This window comes from Schistocerca gregaria, chromosome 9, assembly GCF_023897955.1.
Source record: "Schistocerca gregaria isolate iqSchGreg1 chromosome 9, iqSchGreg1.2, whole genome shotgun sequence".
NCBI lineage: Eukaryota > Metazoa > Arthropoda > Insecta > Orthoptera > Acrididae > Schistocerca > Schistocerca gregaria.
Window position 1 is genome coordinate 190930939 of NC_064928.1, and position 27948 is coordinate 190958886.

At 44.9% G+C, this 27948-nt stretch overlaps 1 protein-coding gene and 1 non-coding gene across 2 annotated transcripts in view; both read right to left on the reverse strand.

Annotated features, from left to right (window-relative positions):
* Positions 1-27948, reverse strand: part of LOC126292260 (uncharacterized) — a 949965-nt gene that overhangs the window by 319375 nt on the left and 602642 nt on the right. The window lies entirely within an intron of this gene.
* Trnas-aga (transfer RNA serine (anticodon AGA)) lies at positions 21277-21351 on the reverse strand. Its single transcript has one exon. It is a non-coding gene; the product is annotated as a tRNA-Ser (tRNA).

The following is a 27948-nucleotide window of genomic DNA, read 5'->3' on the forward strand; positions in this document are numbered from 1 at the left end:
AAAATATGGATAAAATTAAAAAGAAAGACCTTCGCCTCGATATCTGTGAAGAGCTTTTGGATTGCGGAAATGAGAACGAGATGTTCCTTAAGAGAATCATAACCGGTGATGAGACGTGGGTCTACAGTTTTGATGTTGAGACCAAGGTTGAATCTTCACAACGGGTCGGGAAAGATTCTCCAAAACCAAAAAAAGCTCGTCAGGTCAGGTCAAAGGTCAAATCCATGCTGATATTTTTCTTTGCCTTTGAAGGATTAGTTCGGAATGAAGTCGAGCGACAGGTACAAACTTTTAATCGGTGGTACCGTCGGGACGTGTTGTGACGCCTGCCGGAAAATGTGAGAAGGAAACGACCTGAAATGTGGCGAGGCAGTTCATGGCTCTTGCTTTACGACGACGCACCCGCACATTCATCCCATTACTGACTATTGCACAGAAAACGAAATTGCTGTGCTGTCCATCCTCCACATTCTCCAGACTTGGCTCCTGTGTACTTCTTTTTTTTCCAAAGTTGAAAACACCGCTGAAAGGACGAAAATTTGCAACGATGTGCGAGATAAAAGAAAATTCGCAGACGGTGCGTCGCCCGATCCAGCAGGAGGCGTACGAAGACAGCTTCCGGCAGTGGAAACGGCGTTGCGAATGGTGTATCAAGGTTGTGGAGGAGAGCATTTCGAAGGAGACCATGCACAATAAGTAAAAGTTATGCGTCGAAAAATTTTGTTGGTCGAAGATCCGGAAATGTTTGAATAGGCCTCGTTCTTAGGAACACGAATATGACTTGAGGCTGTGTAATTCAACACATTGAGTAGAAAAAAATGACATTTAGAATACTTCGTAAACGTTTCTGATTTGTCTCATATTGCTTAATGCATTTTAATGTAAGTACAATTACTGTTATTAACCAATTACTCATCTGCCGACGCAGACAAAAACTCGTCTGCCACTTACAGTTACAGTGTCACATCTTTGGTCCGCTGAGGATGGCAGCAGTCTGAAAACGAGAACAGTCAACTCAGGTGTTCCGAATAGTACCGACTTTAAACAACCAGCACTCGTACATGTGGGTGGCAGCTAACTTACCGCGTCTTGCTATAGCTAATCTGCTGGAAGCGCATAACATACAGTATTGGCCATTAAAATTGCTACACCTACTGCCCATTAAAATTGCTACACCAAGAAGAAATGCAGATGATAAACGGATATTCATTGGACAAATATATTATACTAGAACTGACATGTTATTACATTTTCACGCAATTTGGGTGCATAGATCCTCAGAAATCAGTACCCAGAACCCGTAATAACGGCCTTGAAACGCCTGGGCATTGAGTCAGAGCTTGGATGGCGTGTACAGCTACAGCTGAACATGTAGCTTCAACACGATACCACAGTTCATCAAGAGTAGTGACTGGCGTATTGTGACGAGCCAGTTGATCAGCCGCCATTGACCAGACGTTTTCAATTGGTGAGAGACCTGGAGAATGTGCTGGCCAGGGCAGCAGTCGAACATTTTCTGTATCCAGAATGGCCCGTGCAGGACCTGCAACATGCGGTCGTGCATTATCCTGCTGAAATGCAGGGTTTCGCAGGGACCGAATGAAGGGTAGAGCCACGGGTCGTAACACATCTGAAATGTAACGTCCACTGTTCAAAGTGCCGTCAATGCGAACAAGAGATGACCGAGACGTGTAACCAATGCCACTCCATACCATCACGCCGGGTGATACGCCAGTATGGCGATGACAAATACACGCTTCCAATGTGCGTTCACGGTGATGTCGCCAAACACGGATGCGACCGTCATGATGCTGTAAACAGAACCTGGATTCATCCGACAAAAATGACGTTTCGCCATTCGTGCACCCAGGTTCGTCGTTGAGTACACCATCGCATGCGCAGCTGTCTGTGATCCAGCGTCAAGGGTAACCGCAGCCGTGGTCTCCGAGCTGATACTCAATGCTGCTGCAAACGTCGTCGAACCTGTCGTGCAGATGGTTGTTGCCTAGCAAACGTCCCCACCTGTTGACTCAGGGATCGAGACATGGCTGCACCATCCGTTACAGCGATGTGGATAAGATCTCGACTGCTAGTGATACGAGGCCGTTCGGATCCAGCGCGGCGTTCCGTATTACCCTCCTGAATCCACCAATTCCATATCCTGCCAACAGTCATTGGATCTCGACCAACGCGAGCAGCAATGTCGCGATACGATAACCCGCAATCGCGATAGGCTACAATCCGACATTTATCAAAGTCGGAAACGTGATGGTACGCATTTCTCCTCCTTACACGAGGCATCACAACAACGTTTTACCAGGCAACGCCAGTCAACTGCTGTTTGTCTATGAGAAATCGGTTGGAAAATTTCCTCGTGTCAGCACGTTGAAGGTGTCGCCACCGGCGCCAGCCTTGTGTGAATGCTCTTAAAAGCTAATCATTTGCATATCACAGCATCTTCTTCCTGTCGATTAAATTTCGTGTTTGTAGCACGTCGTCTTCGTGGTGTAGCAATTTTAGTGGCCAGTAGTGTACCAATTTCTTTTTTTTTGGTTACGTCACCAATTAATAATAAGAGTGATGCATATGCGGCGCGAGATCCTACCCCACAAAGGCAGTACTGACTCCTGAGCAAAAATGTTTGACAACCCCCGTTCTAGATCTTACTGTCACAATCCAGTTCTGTTAGGAGGAATGTAATTGCCTGTGGTATAACTATAGACTAATGGTAAGATCGTGGTACATATGGTTTAGTGCTTCATGGTCACATACGTGCTGGTTACCGTCCAGTGGCTGCCAAACTCGAGGCGAAATCGGCGGTACCCCTTCCACTTATGTTACCAGCGTCGCAGACGCGCTGTTCGTGTTGCAGACAACTCGGGCAACTCTTACGCACGGACTATGCTGACCGCTCTCAGGTACAAGGCAGAGGATACTCAGTATTACTAAATCTCACAGTTTCTTCCCCTTTCAAGCGCGCGAAGGGTGACTACTTGATTCCTCTGTGCTCGCCATAAGTAGTCTGATACGGTCTTCACGGTCCCTGTACGAGCGACAGGCGAACATCTCTAAATTCTTCACTTAATACTGGTTCTTGAGGCTTTATAAGTTTTTATAGTTGTCGGTACCAGAGCCGTCCTCCACCATGAGAGTTAGGCCATACGTTTGCCTCCATTTTTGTCAGTTTTCAAAATTTACAAGAACCAGCCGTGAGCGACAAGTCGCTGTCTGTGCGTCGTTTCTTTAAAAGTACAGATAAGTAAAATTGTGCTATTCTTTGGCTACAACATCAGTGGGTCTGATCTGTCATCTCGAAAAAATACCTGGGTGAGACAGTTCCTCGGGATATGATACGGAATTATCACGCAGTTTCATTTGTAAGGGAGGTGAGGTGGTACTTTTTGGATCCTTGGTAGTACACCGGGAAAGTACAGTCAGTCTACAAAAGAGACTTCTCACAAATAACTTGTCGATCCAAAAAAGGTATACTCAGCGTACAGAAGGTGGATTACCTAAAACTTCCACCGCAAGAAACGCGAAAATGCGCGGGATTATCCGAGTGGTCTAAGACGCTGCAGTCACGGACTGTGCAGCTGTTACCGGCGGAGCTTCGAGTCCTCTTTCGGGCATGGGTGTGTGTGTTTGTCATTAGGATAATTTAGGTTATGTAGTATGTAAGCTTAGGGACTGATGACCTAAGCAGTTAAGTCCCATAAGATTTTATAGAAAAAAAAATTAGGAAATGGAAAGGGCTATTGATGTGCAGTTTCCACAAAATGGTCCCATAACCAGAAATCGAATGGGTTGAGATCTGGTGAACGAGCAGGCCACGCAACTGGAACTCCCTCGTCCGATCCATCGACCAGGGAAGACACGATTGAGATATGTCCGGATGTTAACGGCGAAGTGGTCTAGAGCACAATCGTGTAGCAGCCACATAACCCTTCTTGCAGCATGGGAGGCAAGCTTACCCCAAGAAACGTCGATGGTTCCGGCCTGTTAGGTGACGTGGAAGGGAGACTGACCCCAAAAGACGGTCGCCAATCATCCCGGCCCACACATTCCGGAGCACCGATGATGATGATTCGCTGTAACCGTATCACGAGGGTTCTGCGTACTATCCAATAGATGACTGTTCCGAAAGTTGAAGATAGGACTCCGCGTAAAGGTGGCCTGATCTGTGAATAGGATGGATGATACGGTTCATGGGGGCTTAATTAAAAAAGAAGCGAATAAATTCAATAATTTTAGTAGCTGTGTGACCGGTTAAGAAGTCTCGTAACCGGTTGACCCTGACTAGTATTAGCACGCAATCTGACTGCAGAAAATAAAAATAAAGAATGACAAAGAATTACCATTAACGCAATTGATTAATTAAGTTCCCTGCAACTATAAAAGCTACGAAACAACAAAGCACAAGTGTAACTGTTCTGTGTGTGGTAGTGTGACTCAACGTACATGTATCTGGCTCGGTTCTTTCTCAATATGACAAAATATTTTAAACACTATTTACAATGAACTAACTGAAAAACCAGAAATACTATAACTGCACATAGAAACCAGAATTACAAGTCTAACAACACGAGCTAGATGCCTTGTATATGTGAGCATTGTCATTAAAGAAAACTGTAATACCTTTTTACCTCATTATATATTGACGAAAATATTCCATTACACCAGCATCATAAATGAAAAGCCCATCTCCTTTCTCAAATACACTCTGACAATTGCAACTTCTTCCATCTATACATTACACCAACCGAACAGCATCTACTCTCTCACCCAACAGAACAACTGCCCTCGACATCCTCTCAACTACTACTGCACCAGTGGAGGCGGCGGAGTAATAATCTTTGGCGCAATCTCTGGCGCTGTGACTCAGTGTAGCCACCTTCCAACACATCCCGGAATCGTGGTTGCCTGGTGAAGAAACCAGTGATAAAACTTCTCCCGATGTGGAACGTCTGTCGCTAGTAAGCCCTGCACTCGATGTAGATGATAAGTTCAATAAAAATTGTCATGGAGAATGTTTTACACGCTTGTCTGGCTTACCCTGTACAGGCAGGCCAACTGCCTGGTATTGACAAGGCGGTCACCTTCCACAGTATTAATCACATTTTCCTCCATTTCCTGGTGTCCGAACATTTCGGGTACATCCTTCATGATTTCCTGCTTCCTGAAACGACGGTCTCAACACTGTTGTAAACATTGAATCGTGTTGTTGTTGTCGGCGGTGATAGGTCTGCTGATACAAACTTGCCCGTTGCCACTTGCCTTTCCATAAGCAAACACCATGTCGGCAAGTTCTCTGTTAGAATACGCTACCATTGTATACAACGCTGTATCACGTCCATTACAAGGTGACCCAGCAAGAGAAGTGAACCTGATACAACATTACCAATTACTGTGGCAGGAAAGGGCGCTAGGGCATGACATATGAGCAATAGTACCACCCTCTAGGATGAAACCTTGTGCACTGTAACTGTGGTTGCATGGTACCGCGGATATTAGACCGCAGTCTCTGTAACAAAGTATGACTGAATGAAAGGTCTCTACCATAAAAGCAATGCATTTCGGAACATAAGTTCATTAAACCGTTTTTGTTCCGTATCCGCTCATCTAGCAATCCATAGAGATCGCACAAGGAGGAAGAAATCACACTGTTTACACTGCAAAAGGTCATGGCCCTACAGCACACCCTTGGGATAGTCCACAAACTACTTTCACATCAGTGGATTTGACCCTGTTAAGAACAGCGTGTTAATTTCTATCTCTTAGAAAGTCCTGAATCCACTCACATATTTGGTCCGATGCTCCGTAAGGTTGTAATATGTTCACTCGACAGCAGTTCGAGACTGTATAGAATGCTTTACGCGATTCAAAGAACTAGCTAGGGCTGTGTTTGAACAGGACTAGAAGTGTTCCGCATTTTACGTCACAGTTCGGGGAATCTCGGGTTCTGTTTGATCTTCCGATGGGCCTGCGATCTAGTGACTTTTGCTGGTACTATCACAACGACCTATCTTAGCGTTTTTAATGCGTCGTGGATTTTAATAATAAAGTAGCTGTGAAATACAGTTTGAAACCCCTTCTATGCTTAACAACAACAATAAATAAATAAAAGACTGAAATCCAGATTCTCTCCAATTCTCGAGCTTTGGCTCGTCCCCCGTTCTAGTACTATGTCTAAGACGGGACTTGCCGCTGTAATTAGTTCTCGTCATAAAAATTACTATCCCTTTATTTTGATATATTTTCTTTCTTCGGCTTTTAATTTTTGATTAACTGCCTCGATTGTTTCATATGAATGTCTCCATCTTGTTTTCAAACTGATTAAAATCCGGTAATGTACCACTTGGAGCAGCCGCGCGGTCTTGCCACGGTTCGCGCTGCTTCCGCCGTCGGAGGTTCGAGTCCTCCTTCGGGCATAGGTGTGTGTGTGTGTGTGTGTGTGTGTGTGTGTGTGTGTGTGTGTGTGTGTGTTGTCCTTAGCGTAAGTTAGTTTAAGTTAGATTAAGTAGTGTATAAGGCTAGGGACCGATGACCTCAGCAGTTTGGTCCCATAGGAACCTACCTCAAATTTCCAAAATTTCTGGTAATGTTTTTATCTATTATTCTAATATACGAACAGGGATAGAACTGCTCATTTGTAACTTACTTGGTAAATCATTACTGTCTCTCATAAGCAAAGCTAATGTAATACTGGCTTCAGTCAATTACGAGTTTTTGGAGGACAACATTTTCGTCTTCGTTACCTTTATTGGAAAAAAACGTAAACGTTTGTACATCCATACATAACGGCACTCTACGAAAACTCTTATTGGACATTTGTTCAAACACGCTAGGAGTTCGTGCAGTTTTTAAAGAAAGTTTTAAATTTTAAGCTCATAGCCATCTGCCTTACCGCAGTGGTAACACCGGTTCCCGTCAGATCACCGAAGTTAAGCGCTGTCGGGCTGGGCTAGCACTTGGATGGGTGACCTTTCCGTCTGTCGAGCGCTGCTGGGAAGCGGGGTGCACTCAGCCCTTGTGAGGCAATCTGAGGAGCTACTTGATTGAGAAGCAGCGGATACGGCCCCGTAAACTGACATAAGGCCGGGAGAACGGACTGCTGACCAGATGCCCCTCCATATCCGCATCCCTCGGGCTGAGTACGACACGGAGGCCAGACGGTACCGTTCAGCCTTCCAAAGCCTGTTCGGACGGAGTTATAGCTCACTGTTGTGGATAGTTCGTAGTTTCTGGTCTCTGGCACTCGCGCTGCGCGATTCAAATGTCAAGTGAAAAAGCCTGGTACCGTATCGAATGCTGCGGCGTAGAACGCGAGTATCGTTTGCCCAGCCCTTCAAGGGAGCAAGCATCAACCTCGGGCGCCTCCGTTTACGACGTTCTGCGTCTCATGGACGAATACAGCGACCAGACTTTCGCAAGATCTGTGAATGAGGCATCCAACCCGGTTTTTCTAGATGTCATTTTTGCTCTCCAAAACCCTCCTAATACGGGAGCATAAAACATGTTGCCTGTAATAATTCTCCCCTTTTTGTACACTAGGAATGACGCGCGCTTGTTTACAGTCACTTGGTGCCCTTCGTTGTTCCAGCTTTCAGGGTGCCATGTTAGTCCAGTGCAACGCTGCTCTCGCATGATCGATGTTTTCGGAGTCCCTGCTAATTTCCACGGAGGAGGTCATTCCGTTCGATACAACTCATTATTTTTGAACTCAAAATATGTTCCAACATACTGTAACAGGTGGACGGTCGCGACCTGCTCTTGTGCGTGATATGGCCCAAGTAAACAGCGTATCGCAAACCTTTCAGGTCAAAAATATGAAAGTGATAGAATATCCTAAACAGAGAGCTTCGAGATACGAAACTGACGGTCGAAAATCAATGTTTACTTAAGCTCAACTGTTCAACGTAACTACGACGAGGAGTTTCAATGTCTGAATTGCAACGACACAAATTCTTACCGAAATCTGCCAGATACTCGCACTGCCTACTGTACAGTGAGAGTCCGCAGCTCGTGGCCGTGCGGTAGCGTTCTCGCTTCCCACGCCCGGGGTCCTGGGTTCGATTCCCGGCGGGGTCAGGGATTTTCTCTGCCTCGTGATGACTGGGTGTTGTGTGATGTCCTTAGGTTAGATAGGTTTCAGTTATTCTAAGTTCTAGGGGACTGATGACCATAGATGTTAAGTCCCATAGTGCTCAGAGCCATTTGAACCATTTTGTACAGTGAGATAAGCATGTATGACTTTCCCAAGATGTTCTTCTACAGTTTCTGCCGGAACATATCATGTAACACCAGACGGAGACATCTATAGTAACGCTTATCGTGGGTCAGAACCTCGCTTTGTAGTCCAGCGATAAGGATATCTGCTCCTCCTGTGCTTACGGACACCAATATGCATGTGGGACAGTGTGCAATGGTGGTGAAGCACGAGATCGTCGAAGAGCTCGCAAAATCGGCTGCTGTTTTTGTGTGAGCTCTTCAACAACGGGTTTGCGTCAAGAAACGTATGGTCCAAGAGGAATGTACTATGGGGATTTTTTTTTCTCCTTTATTGAATTTCGATTCCCCCCGAAGGGGGGGCGGGCTGGCAGCAGCTTAGTATGCCACACTTCAGCCTACAGACTTTGTTAAAAAGATGAAGAGAATAAATCATAAAAACAGGCGATAAAATCGGAGAATTAAATAGTAACATAGCGAAAAAATCGTAGAACTTAAAACATAGAACAAAGGGATGATTATACTAATAAAATACATATGAAGCAGACAGGTAAAACAATAGAGAGACAATTAAAAAACATGGCAACAGTCTAGTTTTTGTTCGCAAAGACATAAAATTCACATCTGGCGGCTGCATGGTTTCTGTTCGCAACACGAGAAAGACGAACAACACTGAACATTCACTGGAACACTGCACTAAAACGTTTGAAAATGTGACATACCACTGCCTTGAGGAGGTGGGGGGAAACTGGACAAATAATGGGAAAACACAGAAAAGGGGGGAAGGAGAGGAAAAGCGAAGGGGGGAGGCGGGAAAGGAGCTGATGGAGGATGAGGACCCATACGAGGGGTGGGGGGGGGGTGCTGGGCAGACACGACAGGGAGTGGGGAAGGCAGAGGAGGGGAATACAAAAGTACTCGGGGGGGGGGGGGGAGAAGGGACGTAGGGAGAGGTTTGGTGGGGAGAAAACAGGATGGAAAGGGGGGGTGATGAGGGAGCCCAGGGAAAGGACAGTGGAAAGGACGGGGGGGGGGGGCGAGGATCAGAGTTTATAGGAGCGATAGATGGAGGGAGAGAGGGCATCATCTGGGAGGGGGAGTTGATGGAAACCACCTTGGGAAAGGAACAGTGTAGAGATGGAGGGTAGGGAGGACACAACAGTGAAGGTGTGGCAGGGGGCAGGGGGATTAAGGCGGCGGGAGGTGTAGAGTATGCAGATATGTTTGTGGAACAGGAGCAGATGGGGGAAAGGAATGAGGTCATAGAGGATCCCCGTGGGGGACGGGAGGTGTATATGGAATGCGAGGTGGACGGCATGATGCTCAAGGATCTGGAGGGACTTACAGAATTTGGTCTGCTTTCAAATCGACAACATTTGGCATGACAGTAAGTGAGAACATAATTTATAGTTGTTACTGGATCGTTTTGTCTTCCATTTTGTTGATATTGTCCAATGCTATATCTGTTTTGCCACCAAACATATAAATCACAATTCAGTTTTAGGCTAAAGTCTAGATGTGATGTCAGTTTGTTTTATCGTCTTTCCAGAAACTACGAAAAGCAGTTAGATTACACTACACGTCTGTGTAAGAAATTTTGCGTGAATACGGGGCGTTTGTATTTTTTATTAAATGCATCTGGTTAAATCTTTATTGTCATGTTGGTCATTATTTTACTATGGTCTAAACAAATCTTCAAGCAAATTGTTTGTAAGGACTGTATTTCTTTTATATCAAATGTTAGAGGTATGATTGATTACACTAATTTTTAATTTGGTATGTAACTGTGTTTTATCAACACGATCTTCGACAAAATCTTTTTAATGAGTAAATTTTTATGCCTAATGTGAAACAACAGTTTTGTGTAAGATAGTTGTATGAACCTGTTAATGTCCCTTTGCATATGTTTTGATGCACAGTTTCACCGCTAAGAAATGAGCAAGTGCGTTGTAATTTGGTATTTCTTGAATATTTCAAAGCCAGATGCAAGCATGCTTGTTGATTTTAGATATTATAAAAAATGAAAAAGCATTTTTTAAACTAGTGTACTCAAACAAAACTCTATCAGTTACGTCGTAACATAGAGGGCGTGACTATCACTGCATGACATCAACTAAGACCGCTACACTTGTAGTAAACTACCGCCTCAGTTTGTTCTACCTATATACCTGTAAGATGGTAAGGTGACATAGTCCGCCGCTAGTCTGTTGAAATGTAACTCAAATGGTATGTTGACCAGAAAGGATTGCTGCTACTAGATAACATGGTGTTTACTTATTGTTCTATGTAAAGTAAATTAATATTGATTCTGTAATTGTCCTTTTACTTCCGCACTGAAGATCGCTATTTATAGCCGAAATCTAGATTTGCACGAATAATAAGAAACATCCCCCCCTCCTAGAGGGGGGGATGTTTAAGGGGGGACTAAACAGCTGCCTCCTAGATACACTGTTCTCACAGTGGGCGGCTACAAAAGGCGTCTGTATCACATGTTAGCGGCGGCCTGATAGAAGAAGTAAGACAAACCACCAAGAACCACAAGAAGAATAGAGCACGATGAGAGAATGGAGTCATCGCAGATTTCTGGAAACTATAAGACACGGATCTCACAGGACACATACACAACATCATGAAGCAGATATGGGAAACAGAAGAGATACCGAAAGAATGGCGCACAGCACTGGTACACCCCCTACACAAGAAATGGTATAGATCGGAACCAAACAACTACAGTGGCATCTCACTGCTACCTTTCACATATAAGATACTTTCGAAAGCACTGCTACATAGATTAGAGATGCAAAGAGACCATCTGATTGGCAGATACCAGGCTCGGTTTCGTAAAAACAGGTCGTGCGCTGAACAGATATGGAACCTTAAGATGATACTGCAACACAAACAGAATATAACCATCACCCTAGTCGACTTCAAGCAGGCGTACGACTCAATAGACAGAGAAAACCTCTTTAAAATCCTGAAAGAATACAGAGTAAATAGAAAGACACTAACTATAATTCAGCAAGCACCAACAATAACGACATCTAAAGTGAAGTTCTGTGGAGTGCTCTCAGAACAATTCGAAATCAGAACAGGACCTCTCGCCCATTGCTGTTCAACATAGTACTGAACAAAATGGTGAAGGAATGGGAAAAGACACTGAAAAGGGTCTTGTTGGGGAAAGCAAGAGCCAAGTGCCTAGCGTTCGCAGACGATTTAGCCATGGTATCGGTACGAGAAACACAAACAATAAGAGCCATAGAGGAACTACACGAAATCGCAGCCGAGACCGGACTACAGATATCATACGAGAAAACACAGTTCATGAGCACCCAAAAACACTCATCACTACATAAAATATGGGACAATACACAGAACATAAAATGTCAAGTACTTAGATGAAACAATACAGATTACAGGAAGAGAGAAGGTATCTAATGAAGAGAGAAGAGCGCAACTGACTTGGAACCACTACAATAAGAAAGCTACCTCATTACGTGACGGTGGTGCTACCTGAAGCAGTACACGCAGCCGAGACCACACTAGTACAAGGACAGACATGAATGAAACAGATAGAGCAGACGGAACGAAAAATACTCATGAAAATACTAAGGGCGACGCAAAAAGACGGGGTATGGATAAAGAGGCCAGCTGAAGAACTATACGAGCACACAGAAAAAATAACAGACCAAATCGGGAAACGCAGACTACAGTTTTACGGATACCTCATCAGAATGGCACCTCATAGGATAACGAGACAGATCTTGGACTGGGTTAGCACAAGGAAAAACAACAAATTGATGAATGAAGTAATAAATGGTATGGAACAACTCAACATCACACAGGAAGCAATACAAAACAGTCCTTAGGAACCTGATCAGAAGAAACAAACTACAAGAGACACCATACAACAAACCAACACAACAGACATAACGCAAATTATAAGACAGTGTACTGAATAAATTTACATCGTTATTTACTTTATCTGCAGACCAGTAATTATAGCTATTAGGAACAGTAAGGTTTTTGGGTTGGTTAGTATGTCCAAGTACACGTGGCAAGAGCAAGCCTGCAATGATAATTTTCCCCTGGGCAGCACGTCAGGTGTTGAAGTGTAGACACGTTAACGCAAAACGATTAGTCTATTCTGACAGGCGTAATCCACTTAGTGGTCCAATTACGGCCAAGCAGAAAACTTCAAGAAGTTAAAGTTTTGATGTGTATATATTTTAATAAAGGAGAGATGTTGTTAGCAAAAATCTCATGTTCCAAATGTTAAATTTCCGGAAGTTCTTTGCCGACTGCTTTGAAATTTTGACACGAATTTGGATTCGAATAGCGCATGTTGTCACACACAAATTTTTAATATATTTAAATAAGTACATACTACCTAAGGGAAAAAATCGCTAAAAGTTCTTCCCGATTTATTTCAGATTTTCACAGAATAAGCTGACGAAGAACACTTGTGCGGACATAGGCTATGATAAGTTACTAGGAAGCAGGCAAGTTCTATTTAGGACTTCCCGGTTTATGATTTGAATACTACTCCAGAACCTGAATTTGCAATAATAATAAACAAGGCTGAAGATCAGCTAGAGAAGGCAAGAGGAGATGGACAGAGCGGTTGGAGGAAATGGACATAGAAAGCTGAAATGAGGAGATGGACAGAGAGAGTGAGCAGAAGGAGGGAGAGAGGGGGAGAGAGAGAGAGAGAGAGAGAGAGAGAGAGAGAGAGAGAGAGAGAGAGAGAGAGAGTAAGTTGACACCGAGTGCCGGAGCAGGAGGTGATGGAGAAAGAGAGGGGGGAGGAGGAGAAAATGGACAAAGAGAGGGGAATAGGAGAAGGACAGAGATAGAAGGAGATTGGACGTATATTCAATTCACGTGAGTATTATAAATGTGTGCTTTCTGTTTCCTTTCTTTCCAATTTAACTAGACAGAGCCACAGTATTGCTCGGCCGGGAACAGCAAATAACGAATAAAGAGGTTCGTGAACACTTTCGAACGGAGCTGATGCGTCGAGCGTCGTTCACGAGCACGTCTGGACGAAAATTGCTCAGCTTTGACTTCACATCAAAGACGGACCACCCACTCAGATCGGCGTCCTGCTTGCGCTCGCCACATGTCGTACGTCCGCCACCGCCTGACTTGTCTGCAACAGTAACACCACCAGTGCTCGGCGGCTAACATAAGCGGCAGGCGAAAAGCCGATTCTCTCCTCACAGACTTCAGCGCAACGTGGGACGCCGTGACATCCGATAGCAACTGTACAGTTACCGGTACGAGTGTGAACCTGGGGCACTAAACCGTATCACTGTCGTCCGTGGTCAGGTAACGGAAAAGGCAATAAGAGCTCTCTTAGCGGAACTACATTGTGACAGTACGACCTGGAATGTTAGGGTGTAATCCAGATAAAAGAGTCAGGTAACGTTACGTTTCCTTCCGTAAAATAAACTAAAACATAAAATGGAAAATTCTATATCACTGCAGGGAACGGGAGCGAAAGTAGCATAGAAAGAGAAAGTATTTTGCTATGAAAAAGTGTTTACTGAAGGAAATTAGTTTCACAGTAATCTTTTTAAATTACTTTAAGTAAGATTTAAGGTGGTTGGGAATTAAGTTAAGTGAGACAGGTAACAACTATGAGAAACCGCAAATGTAATCACAGACTTCAGCGCAACGTGGGACGCCGTGACATCCGATAGCAACTGTACAGTTACCGGTACGAGTGTGAACCTGGGGCACTAAACCGTATCACTGTCGTCCGTGGTCAGGTAACGGAAAAGGCAATAAGAGCTCTCTTAGCGGAACTACATTGTGACAGTACGACCTGGAATGTTAGGGTGTAATCCAGATAAAAGAGTCAGGTAACGTTACGTTTCCTTCCGTAAAATAAACTAAAACATAAAATGGAAAATTCTATATCACTGCAGGGAACGGGAGCGAAAGTAGCATAGAAAGAGAAAGTATTTTGCTATGAAAAAGTGTTTACTGAAGGAAATTAGTTTCACAGTAATCTTTTTAAATTACTTTAAGTAAGATTTAAGGTGGTTGGGAATTAAGTTAAGTGAGACAGGTAACAACTATGAGAAACCGCAAATGTAATTTTCACACCAAATTGTTACGCCTATTACGGTTCTTCTGAAATGCGTTTGCGAGACAGTTTCGTGACCGTCATAATGTCCGATGGAAAAACCCTTCAGCTGTGGCAAATGCCTTGTCGTCATGCCAAGTAGGAGGCCCGAAATCGGAGTTGCCGTTGAAATTGTCCTCCTGAAAATGGCCACTTCTACGTACAATGTGTTTCACAATCCATATTACACACTTCTAGAGGTTGTGGAGGATACGTAGTAGATCAGGTTTTGCGTAGGAACCCATGTTCGGAAACGTCATCCAACGACGCTACAGTGTGTCAAAGATGCAGGCGCCGGCGCTGTAAATGAATGTATATACAGGGTGACTCCGTCATGATGTTACGAACTTTCTCGGCAGTTCCTACGCATTTAATATGGACGTATTGTGAGTAAGTAGCTTTCCGCGGCGCCATTCTCGAATAAACGCTTCTCTAATTCCTTGCCGCGTCAGAGTTGTCTGTAAACTCAAGCTTTCGACCAGTTGCCCCATCGTCACGATTTGTCATATGAGTGCCCTGTGGCATTATAGTGAACGTGGTGCTAAGTCAAGCTGCCTCTAAGTAACACAGATACCCAGTCATCACAAGATCGTCAGCACATAGTTCCCATTCTATATTCGGGTTTACAACGAAGAACGCAGGCGTGGTTCTGGCCAGACAAATTATTCAATCCATTTACCGACAACGGCAGTGAAAGTCAACCTCGTTCCGTGTGTTCCTGGAATTTATAGCATTAGTTATGAATCCTATAGCAATTACTTGGTTCAATTTTTTTTTTAGGCGCCAGTCTTCTGACGTAGTTGCGGCCTGCCAGGAATTCTTCTCCTGTGTCAACCTCTCCATCTCAGAGTAGCACTTGCAACCTACGTCTCACTTATTTGCTGGATGTATTCCAGTCTCTGTCTTATTCTACACTTTTAACCCTCCACAGCTCTCTCTAGTACCATGGAAGTCGCTCCCCGATGTCCTAACAGACGTCCTACCGTCCTACCCCATTTTCTTTTAAGTGTTTTCCATACGTTCCTTTTACATCTAGCCGGCCGGAGTGGCCGAGCGGTTCTAGGCGCTACAGCCTGGAACCGCGTGACCGCTACGGTCGCACGTTCGAATCCTGCCTCGGCCATGGATGTGTGTGATGTCCTTAGGTTAGTTAGGTTTAAGTAGTTCTAAGTTGTAGGGGACTGATGAAGTTAAGTCCCATAGTGCTCAGAGCCATTTTACACCTAATTTTCAACATTTTTCTGGAGCACCAAGTATCAAATGATTCGATTCTTCTCTGTTCCGCGTTTCCCGCAGTTCATCTTTCACTATCGCGCAATGCTGTGGTCAAACACATATTCTCAGAAATTTCTTCCTCAAATTAATGCCTATGTTTGATAATAGTAGACTGCTCTTGGCCAAGAACGCCGTTTTTGCCATTGCTAGTCTGCTTCTGATGCCCTCCTTGCTGCGTCCGTCGTGGGTTATTTTGCTGCCTAGGTATCAGAATTCCTTAAGTCCTACTTTGTGGTCACCAAAACTGACTTTACGTTTCTCGATGTTCTGATTTCTGCTGCTTCGCATTACTCTTGTCGTCTTTCTTCGATTTACTCTGGATCCATATTCTGTACCCATTAGACTCTTCATTTCATTCAACGAATCCTGTAATTCTTTTTCACTTTCCGTGAGGGTATCGGTGTCATCAGCGAATCTTATCATTGGTGTCTTTTTACCTTGAATTGTAATTTCACTCTTGAAACTTTCTTTTATTTCCGTCATTGCTTCTTCGATGTACATATTGAAGAGCAGGGGCGAAAGATTACATCCCTGTCATCCCTTAATTCGAGCACTCTGTTCTTCTGTTCTTGTTGTTACTTCTTGATTCTTTTAGGTATTGTATAGTACCCGTTTTTATTTATAGCAGTCTAGACCGCAATTTCGACAAATCTGCTGTTGAGGAACAAAGTCTCACAAAAAAACATACGACTACGTTTTAGGAAACGAACGTCTTATCCTATGCTTCTAGCTACTGGAATTCTATAGGGAAGGAGCTGTTGAGGGCAGAATGTCTAGGGGCAGCTTTTACCAGTACAGCAACGATACTGTTAGTGGTGTACGGAAACAGGATCGCGTTACAGAGAGCGTCATCCGACCGCCGTGTCATCCTAAGCGGAGGATATGGATAGGAGGGGCGTGTGGTCAGCACACCGCACTCCCGGTCGTTATGATGGTTTTCTTTGACCGGAGCCGCTACTATTCGGTCGAGTAGCTCCTCAGTTGGTATCACGAGGCTGAGTGCACCCCGAAAAATGGCAACAGCGCATGGCGGCCTGGATGGCCACCCATCCAAGTGCCGGCCACTCCCGACAGCGCTTAACAGCGGTGATCTGACGGGAACCGGTGTATCCCCTGCGGCAAGACCGCTGTCTTCGGTACCGAGATGCTAAAGGGAAATTAGCCAAGTCATGTGGTCCGCCGTCTGCTGGCATCAGACATCACAGACATCTAACTACTGCCTGGTAGCACATGCAAGTTCCGCTACATGGTGATGTCTCCATGACATAATTCAGCCAATCAAATACTGAAGTAGCACACGGTGTATTAGCACGACAGTGTACTCTTTAATGATAACGAGTGATGAAATCGTCAAAAACTTGAGTTTACAAGGGAAACTGAGACGACAACAAAGCCTAGAAAGATTTGTCCAAGACTGTCAAAGAGAGCACAGTCGGAATGTCTTTGGGTACTAATTCTTTTTTCGATTTCGGTCTTTACGGACCACGTGAAGTAACTTCCACACGGTTTCGTCTTCATTCCTGACTTCCAGTCTTCCTAGTATTTCTTAATTCTTTTACTGTGTCCTTGTTTTCTTTCATCTGTCCATACAGGCGTCCCCCAGTATTCGGTATTAGATCCTATACTCTTTTCACTGTATGTCAACGAGTTGTCATCAGTTTTGTCCTACTGCAAATCCCACATATACGCTGATGAGCTCCAGTTGCATCTAAGCGCAAGACTGATAAACCTGAAGACAGCTATCAAGAATTTCATTACTGGTGGTGGTGGTGGTCAGTGTTTAACGTCCCGTCGACAACGAGGTCATTGGAGACGGAGCGCAAGCTCGAATTAGGGAAGGATTGGGAAGGAAATCGGCCGTGCCCTTTCAAAGGAACCATCCCGGCATTTGCCTGAAACGATTTAGGGAAATCGTGGAAAACCTAAATCAGGATGGCTGGAGAGGGGATTGAACCGTCGTCCTCCCGAATGCGAGTCCAGTGTGCTAACCACTGCGCCACCTCGCTCGGTACATCTCATTACTGACCGGTGCAGAATATAGACTTAAAAGCTCAACCCACCCAAAACTCAAGAGGCATCTTGAACCCTAAATGAGACAAATACCAATTTCTCTCGTTCAGCAAAGAGTTTAGAAGAAATAACGGATCAAACTCTAAACTGCAATGAGTGCCAGATGGCATAAGATGCATCTCTCCAAGCCCAACAAAAATATAAAAAGAAGTTTTTCTTATCGAACTGGAAAAGAAACTTTTACAAGTGCTTATACTACGAGCTATTGATTACAAGGTGTTACCTTGGGAGACCTATCCGGGAAAGCTACGGCTTCAGGAATTGGTTATCAATGCCTACTTCCGTTTTATCTGCATCATCAGACGCACAGCTATCATGGCTGCGCGCAGACAAGTGCAAAGATTTATATACCCTCTGTCTTCTCTTCAGTCTTCTCAACGTACACAGTCCATCGTATCTCTCCTCGGCCTTAACGCTCTTATTTAAACAACACGGCAGAAACGCCCGCCGCAGCAGACCAGAATCCCTTCTGTCCCACTCAATCATTCAGTCACTTTCTCGAAATCCTTCGCAGTAGCACGAACCCGACTCTGGAATAACCTCAAGCATTATATGAGAGAAACGAATAACATCTCCAGCTTCAGATGACAGCTAATTACATCTCTACTAAAGCAACAATAATGATTACCAATGTCTCTGTACGCACTCGTTATCCTCGTACGCTCTTCTTTCCAACCAGATCTTCCTCATTTCACAGTAACCTTAGGACAAGCAGTCATCTTAAATTTCCTTACCCCAGAACTCGCTGTATAAGGAAATATCTATTTTGTGCACTTATAACTTTTTTAAATATCTGTCAGTATCATTGCTGTTATTGTTATCATCATCATGACTATTAGTGGCAACAGCGGCAGTACATCTACATCTACATGACTACTCTGCAATTCACATTTAAGTGCTTGGCAGAGGGTTCATCGAACCACAATCATACTATCTCTCTACTATTCCACTCCCGAACAGCGAGCGGGAAAAACGAACACCTAAACCTTTCTGTTCGAGCTCTGATTTCTCGTATTTTATTTTGATGATCATTCCTACCTATGTAGGTTGGGCTCAACAAAATATTTTCGCATTCGGAAGAGAAAGTTGGTGACTGAAATTTCGTAAAAAGGTCTCGCCGCGACGAAAAACGTCTATGCTGTAATGACTTCCATCCCAACTCGTGTATGATATCTGCCACACTCTCTCCCCTATAACGCGATAATACAAAACGAGCTGCCCTTTTTTGCACCCTTTCGATGTCCTCCGTCAATCCCACCTGGTAAGGATCCCACACCGCGCAGCAATATTCTAACAGGACGAACGAGTGTAGTGTAAGCTGTCTCTTTAGTGGACTTGTTGCATCTTCTAAGTGTCCTGCCAATGAAACGCAACCTTTGGCTCGCCTTCCCGACAATATTATCTATGTGGTCCTTCCAACTGAAGTTGTTCGTAATTTTAACACCCAGGTACTTAGTTGAATTGGCAGCCTCGAGAATTGTACTATTTATCGAGTAATCGAATTCCAAGTAGTAAAAGTACTGTCACTATAAACTTTCTTTGTCCGTAGTAAATATTACTTACTCACATTGTCACTGTAGACACACAAACCAATTTAATACTATTTCTCATATTGAAGTTGTTATTTCTTAGGTAGCTGTAAAGTAATAAAATACTCTGTGTGTGTGTGTGTGTGTGTGTGTGTGTGTGTGTGTGTGTGTGTGTGTGCGTGTAACACTAGTCAGATGTAAGAGAGGGCATGATGGCCCTAATCTAATCAAGTTACATAAATATAAAAATAAATACAGTGATGCGGTTTCTGACCATTTCCTGAAAGTCACGAGCTTTCTAATCTTGTTTCTTGTCTAGTATTTCCGCTTTCGAAAAGTTATTTTCTGCTACGTCCTGTTTCACTTCCATGACCCAAGTGCATTGCGTTTTGAGATTCTTGTCGAGAACGTCAAACATTGCTTAGTCCGTCTTTCGAGGCTTATTCGAACCAAGTGAGCGTGAAAGGAAATTCTTGTTTTCCTAACAGCAAAGGACAGTTTATTTTTTCGGTTCGACACTTCTTCATGACGTCTCATCCAGGTATTGGTTCAAATGGCTCTGAGCACTATGGGACTCAATTGCTGTGGTCATTAGTCCCCTAGAACTCAGAACTACTTAAACCTAACTAACCTAAGGACATCACACACATCCATGCCCGAGGCAGGATTCGAACCTGCGACCGTTGCAGTCCATCCAGGTATTCCCAGTTTTTCTTGGACCGATTATTTCCACGGTACTTTCCTTTCAGTTTCTCCCCAGCTCTTCAATTTGCAGCGCTACATTTTCCTTTTTACTGAGTGTTATATTGTATTGTAAATGTCGTTCTTTAACTTACAAGCCGTTTACATTTCCTGGATTCTATTTTATTCCTTACTTGTACGAGGTAGTCACCTAAAATTTGGAACGCAAATATCGCGGAAATGCAAAGTGCTTTTGATGTATGGTTTTCACAGAGTGGGTTGATAGTCGGCGGCTCCTATTATGAACGGATCAAAACACTGTAATAGTAATATTATGAAAAGTAGTTGGCCTGCTTAGCTGGGTGGTAAGGTGCTCGCCTCCTGCTTAAGCGGGCCCGGGTTCGATTCCCGGCCTGATTGGAGATTTTCTCCGCTCGGGGACGGGGTGTTGTGTTGTCCTCATCATCATTTCACCCTCATCAGTGGCACGCAAGTCGCCCAATGTGGCGTCGAATGAAACAAGACTTGCACTTGGCGGTCGAACTTCCCCGTATAGGGGCCTCCCGGCCAACGGTGCCATACGCTCATTTCCATTACGAAAAGTATCGTTGCCACTGATTCTATGGCGGAGACACTGAGCCGCAGCTACGGACCTCGGTTTAGACTGTAATAATAGTTACAAAGAGTTCAAATAGTTCAAATGGCTCTGAGAACTATGGGACTTAACTTCTGAGGTCATCAGTCCCCTAGAACTTAGAAGTACTTTAACCTAGCTAACCTAAGGACATAACACACATCCATGCCCGAGGCAGGATTCGAACCTGCGACCGTAGCAGTCGCGCAGCTCCGGACTGAAGCGCCTAGAACCGCTCGGCCACCGCGGACGGCTACAAAGTGTATTTTTGAGCAAACATACACTTTTAAAATGGAACAATGCCTTTTTTGTATTAATAAGTTTAAAGTAGGGTAAATTAGGATGTCAGGGGTATTGGTTGCAGGCTTCTGCAGCGAGTCGCTTACGAGATGTCGTATTTTTAATAGTTTCCACACCGACGCTTGTACAACACCTGTGATGACACACACTAAAGAACAGCCCAAGTGAATACAATAGTTACGTGGATTTTGCCCAGTAACGAGACAATTAACAGTCGCAAGTTGTGCTCAAAATGACCACAGGAAGCGCCGACACACGCGTCCACTGTGGCATGGAACGACTGCTGCACCCGTGAAAGCATTTTAGTGAAGATCTCCGAGCAGGCTGCAGTAATACTTCCTTGCATATCATCGGGTGCAGTTCAGAATGAGATTTTCACTCTGCTGCGGCGTGTGCGCTGATATGAAACTTCCTGGCAGATTAACAACTGTTTGCCGGACCGAGACTCGAACTCGGGACCTTTGCCTTTCTCGGGCAACTGCTCTACCAAATGAGCTATCCAAGCACGACTCACGCCCCATCCTCACAGCTTTACTTCTACCAGTACCTCGTCTCCTACTTTCCAAACACTACAGAAGCTCTACTCTACTGCGAACGTTGCAGAACTAGCACTCCCGAAAGAAAGGATATTACGGAGACACGGCTTAGCCACAGACTTGGGGACGTTTCCAAAATGAGATTTTAACTCTGCAGTGGAGTGTGCGCTGATATGAAACTTCCTGGCAGATTAATAAAACTGTGTGCCGGTCCCGAGTTCGAGTCTCGGTCCGGCACACAGTTTTAATCTGCCAAGAAGTTTCATGGCGTGTAGTTCATATGACCTTGTAGACAACGTCTTTCAGCTTTCCCTACTGAAGAAAGTCTGCAGGCGTCTAATCTGGGGAACAGGCCTGCTAAGGTACAGGTCCTCTGCCTCCAGCCCAACGATTTGGCAACAATCCGTGAAGACATGCTGTAGTACTCCGTGTACTGCAGGCTGCACAGCCATCATTTTGGTACCACAGATTCCTCCTAGTCTGCAGAGGAAGTTCGCCTGCCATCTGTAGAAGTGTTCTCTTAGGAGATACTTGTGCGAATTCAGTTTTCTGGCTATGAAAAACGGACCAATGAGCTGAAGGTTCAGTATCTCACACTACACGTTTACACTCCATGGACACCGCCATTCGACCTGGCGAAGTGAATGGGGACTGGTAACAGACAAATGGTGCATGTATTGGCGGTTTACGTGGCCGTGACTGGTAAATGTGGGTTCATCAGTACGCAAGGTAGGTGATACATCTGTCGTATCCTGTCTTAATGCCCATGTACGGAAGTTAAAACGATTCTCATATTCGTTTCCACGCAGCTTTTGATGGAGAGAGATGTGATAGGCTGGAACCTACACCACTGGCCATTAAAATTGCTACACCACGAAGATGACGTGCTACAGATGCGAAATTTATCCGACAGGAAGAAGATGCTCGGACATGCAAATGATTAGCTTTTCAGAGCTTTCACACAAAGTTGGCGCCGGTGGCCACACCTACAACGTGCTCACATGAGGAAAGTTTCCAACCCATCTCTCATACACAAACAGCAGTTTACCGGCGTTGCCTGGTTGTTGTCATGCCTCGTGTAAGGAGGAGAAATTCGTACCATCTCGTTTCCGACGTTGATTAAGGTCGCATTGTAGCCTATCGCGATTGCGGTTTATCGTATCGCGACATTGCTGCTCGCGTTGCTCGGGTCCAATGACTGTTAGCAGAATATGGAATCGGTGGATTCAGTAGGGTAATATGGAACGCTGTGCTGGATCCCAACGGCCTCGTATCAATAGGAGTCGAAATAATAAGCAACTCATTCGCATGGCTGTAACGGATCGTGCAGCCACGTCTCGATCCCTGAGTCAACGAATGGGGAAGTTTGCAAGACAACAACCATCTGCACGAACAGTTCGACGACGTTTGCAGCAGAATGGACTACCAGCTTGGAGACCATGGCTGCGGTTACCCTAGACGCTGAGTCACAGGCAGGAGCGCCTGCGATAGTGTACTCAACGACGAACCTGAGTGCACGAATGGGAAAACGTCATTTTTTCGGATGAATCCAGGTTCTGTTTACAGCATCATGATGGTCGCATCCTTGTTTGGCGACATCGCGGTGAACGCACATCGGAAGCGTGTATTCGTCATCGCCATACTGGCGTATCACCCGGCGTAATGGTTTGGGATGCCATCGGTTACACGTCTCAGTCACCTCTTGTTCGCATTGACGGCATTTTGTACAGTGGACGTTACATTTCAGATGTGTTACGGCCCGTGGCTCTACCCTTCATTCGATCCCTGCGAAACACTATATTTCATCAGGATAATGCACGACCGCATGTTCTGGATATAGAAAATGTTTGACTGCTGCCCTGGCCAGCACATTCTCCAGATGTCATACTAAATGAAAACGTCTGGTCAATGGTGGCCGAGCAACTGGCTCGTCACAATACGCCAGTCATTACTGGTGATGAACTGTGGTATCGTGCTGAAGCTGCATTGGCAGCTGTACCTGTACACGCCATCCAAGCTCTGACTCAATGCGCAGGCGTATCAAGGCCGTTATTAAAGCCAGAGGTGGTTGTTATGGGTACTGATTTCTCAAGATCTATGCACCCAAACTGCGTGAAAATGTAATCACATGTCAGTTCTAGTATAATATATTTTTCCAATGAATACCAGTTTATCATCTCCATTTCTTCTTTGTGTAGCAATTTTAATAGCCAGTAGTGTATATCGATGGAGAATGAATGGGACGGCTGTCTGACTCAAGCCACTGTCTCGTGCAATTAGACAGAAGCTAACGTGAGGATCAACTGCAACAGCAGCAAGAACGTTAATCTCCTCCTCTTCTTCCGCCACTAGTTTCCTTCCATTTCGATTTCTAGATGTTACACTACCACTTTCAGGTAACTCACTGAGGAGGCTGATATATAACGATTGAGATGGTAATCGTCTGTTGGGACATATAGCCGCATTCTTCCTACAATCTGGATACGGCATGAGCATGTCTGTTTTCTCTGCATTGGCAAATCACGACGTATTGCCTGGACTGTCACACATCAAGTGATTAGCAAGTCGCAATGCACTTATGTGACACACGAGGACACTGTAGGCAAATATAACAACATGGTATGTAGCAACTACGCAGGTTGAATGGTACTAACAAAAGTCAGTGTGATAAATTTCTAAATACGATGTTTCGTAAACGGCTCGAACTAGAATCCTGCAACAAATAGCACTGACATTCTGATTTACCGTACTTGTAGTTTGATAATGTCAACAGACGTTGTTCTATTCAAAAAAGTATATGTTTCCACAAAAAATACTTTTTCTAAGTATTAGTATATCAACGCCTGTTTGCAACTAGGGTGCCCATTTAAATACCATTTCATTGTAGCGAAAGCTGCAGGGTCATAAACGGTCACTGTTCTTTCGGGAACAGATACTACCATAATATATTATTACATTCCGTTTATTGGCTAACAGTATGAGCCCCTGACTACCAATCTGTGAAAGCGGCACATGAATAGCACTACCCATTTCAGCAATATTTGCGGTTCAAGTTTTACGTGATTCGCCCTTAATAAACCGCCTAGATGTATTATCTCCCCTAAGTCCTTCACTGTATTCAGCCTATTGTGTATTTGAAATATTTTAAATGTTAATTACGAATTCTGTCTTTTCGGAAGATATATTTAATGTAGCCCTCCCCGACGTCTCTTTCGACTAGCTGATGTCCCCTGTCACTGTATCGACTTTTCGGAAAACATTGCTAAATGATGTGCAAAGATTGGACTGTTAGGGCGCTATCGAGACAGATTTACAGACTTCACCTTTCGTCTTACGCTTATAGCTACAGGCAATTATTTTTTATGCCTCTTGTGAAAATTTATTCCTCGGGTGACAAGAAGCACTCGATGTGATTACGTAGGCCTTCCCGGCGTAATAAGTCTCGAAAGTGTCTTCGGTTTTGCTGCCGGATCCTAAAATCAACTTGACTCGATATTTCGGCGATCCAACTGTTCGCAGTCTTCAGGAAAACGCTGATTCTGCTGATAAGTCCCGCTGAGAACTGACGCCAGGCTGCAAATCGACGTTCTGTGGAGGCCACCGTTCAGTACACGGCGAGTGCGCCGCCCATCACGGTTTCTGCCCTCCACGAGTTCCTCTGGAAGAGTCCCTCAGTTTGATCTGTGAAACGCTGGATGAAGAGCTGGTGAAGCTTTGTCGTCATGTGCTGACATCCACGTATGTTTTATGTAACGGTAACATTTTTGAACAAAATGACGGAGTGGCTACGGGTGGTCCTATATCACCCATTGTCGCCAGTTTATTTATGAAAGACTTCGAGGGTATGGCACTGAGGACTTCAGCTTTGCAACCAACGTGCTTCTGGAGATATGTGGATGATACCTTTTTCGTCTGGCCGCATGGACGTGATGCTGTTCATAGATTTTTGGACCACTTCAACTGTCTTCATCCCCGCATCAAATTTCCTATGGAGGTTGAAAAAGATAGGATGCTCCCATTTTTAGACGTTATGGTTTATAAAAAACCAGACGGTATTTTGGGACAGAGTGTTCACCGAAAGCCGACGCTCACAGATTGGTATCTGCACCCTAAGAGTTGTCATCCACCACACCAACGCAGTGGCGTCCTTAGGACTTTGGTACGGAGAACATATGCCATTTCCGACGCGGACAGCTTAACCCAAGAACTTGCGCATTTGATGGCTATTTTTAAGGAAAATGGATATTCCGAGAAGCAGATTCGTCGGGCAATGGAGTTTGGACCATGTCCGGAGGTGCATGAAGAGGAACATAGATCGGTGGCCTTTCTTTCTTATGCTGGAGGCTTATCGTTTAAGACTGGACGAATTTTAAGGAATTTTAACATTAAGAGTGTGTTCCGTCCACCTTCTAAGATTGGGGCAATACTCGGTTCTGTGAAAGATGATTTAGGGCTTAGGAAACCCGGTGTGTACAATGTGGGAAAGCTTACATTGGCCGTTCGATTCGCACAGTGCACGACAGGTGTGTGGAACATGGCCGTTATACGAGGCTACAACAGCCGGAAAAATCGGCAGTAGCAGAACACTACTCCAATGAGGGATACAGAATGAAATTTAATGAAACTGTGGTAGTGTCCAATATGTTTTTGGAACAGTGTCTATTAAGATGCGATTGAAATTGGATTGCCGGATAATTTAATCAACAGAGACAATGGGTTTCGTCTTGGCATGACGTGAAATCCTGTATTAACTCGCATCAAAATTTAACATTCTTCAGTGCATCCCTGAGTGCGATAAAACGCTGCCAGCAGTGTTCCACTAAGGGCAGCGCTACCTGCCTGTCTTGGAAGGCAGCAACGGTGATGGGCAACGCATGTGCCGTGTACTGATCGGTGGCCTATATAGGACGTGGATTTGCAGTCTGGCGTCAGTTCTCAGCGGAACTCGTCAGCAGAAGCAGCATTTCCTGAAGATGGCGACCAGATGGATTGCTGAAATATCAAGTTGATTTTATGATCCGGCAGCAAACCCGAAGAGACTTTCAAAAAGCACTAGAGTTGACCAACTCAGTCGTGTAGAAACTGCCAAACTGCATAAGCCTGAAATGATATTTTGACTCTGCAGCGGAGTGTGTGCTGTTATGAAAGTTCCTGGCAGATTAAAACTGTGTGCCGGACCGAGACTCGAACTCGGGGCCTTTGCCTTTCGCGGGCAAGCGCTCTACCAACTTTTTTTTCCCTCTTAAACCGCGTTTTGTTCGTATTAGTTCGTTGAATCTGCTCGGGGCGGACGTCGCAAGACACCAGTTTCAGTTCGTCGTTGATCCATTAACTCAGACTTTTTTTTCTATTACAGAGGGCTGCTAACCCTCTGACCGAACACGCTCTTTTTTTTTTTTTTTTCGCTGAGCTACCGTGCCGGCATACCAACTGAGCTACCCAAGCACGACTCACGACCGGTCCTCAAAGCCTCACTTCTGGCATTACCGCGTCTCCTACCTTCCAAACTTTACAGAAGCTCACCTGCGAACCTTGCAGAACTAGGACCCCTGAAAGAAAGGGTATTGCGGAGACATGGCTTAGCCACAGCCTTGGGGATGGTAGAGCGCTTGCCCGCGAAAGGCAAATGTGCCGAGTTCGAGTCTCGGTCCGGCACACAGTTTTAATCTGCGAGGAAGTTGCACAAGCCTGCTATTGCTATCCGTTCAGCGGACGCCACAGGTCGCAACGCGCAGGAATGCGGACCGCGGGCCGCAGTGCCGGACAGGACGTGACGTCAACGATGACGTAGCAGGCCGGACGCACGCGACAGCGGGCCCACACACTCACAAGTACAGGCCAGCTGCTGCTCCTCTGTTTTCCCTCCCCAAGGCCTCCCCTCCTGTTTACCCTTAGCGGCGCTGTTGTCTCTCAGCCCGACCTACCCTCTGCGCCGGCGCATTGAGGGAGGCCGCTACGAACACGACCCCCTAGCGAGTGGAGCCTCGCAGCGTTCGCTTTGCTAATCGCTGCTCCTTCTACCTCTACATCTACATAGATACTCTGAAAATCCCATTCAAGTTCCTGGCAGAGGGTTCATCGAACCACCTTCACAATTCTCTATTATTCCAATCTTGTATAGCGCGCGGAAAGAATGAACACCTATATCTTTCCGTACGAGCTCTGATTTCCCCTATTCCCTATGTAGGTCGGTGTCAACAAAATATTTTCTCATTCGGAGCAGAAAGTTGGTGACTGGAACTTCCTGAGAATATTCCGTCGCAACGAAAAACGCCTTTCTTTTAATGATGTCCAGGCCAAATCCTGTATCATTTCTGTGACACTCTCTTCCATATTTCGCGATAATACAAAACGTGCTGCCTTTCTTTTAACTTTTTCGATGTACTCCGTCAGTCCTACCTGGTAATGATCCCACACCGCGCAGCAATATTCTAAAAGAGGACGGACAAGTGTAGTATAGGCAATCTCCTTAGTATACCTGTTACATTTTCTAAGTGTCCTACCAATAAAACGAAGCCTTTGGTTAGCCTTCCCCACAACATTTTCTATGTGTTCTTCCCAATTTAA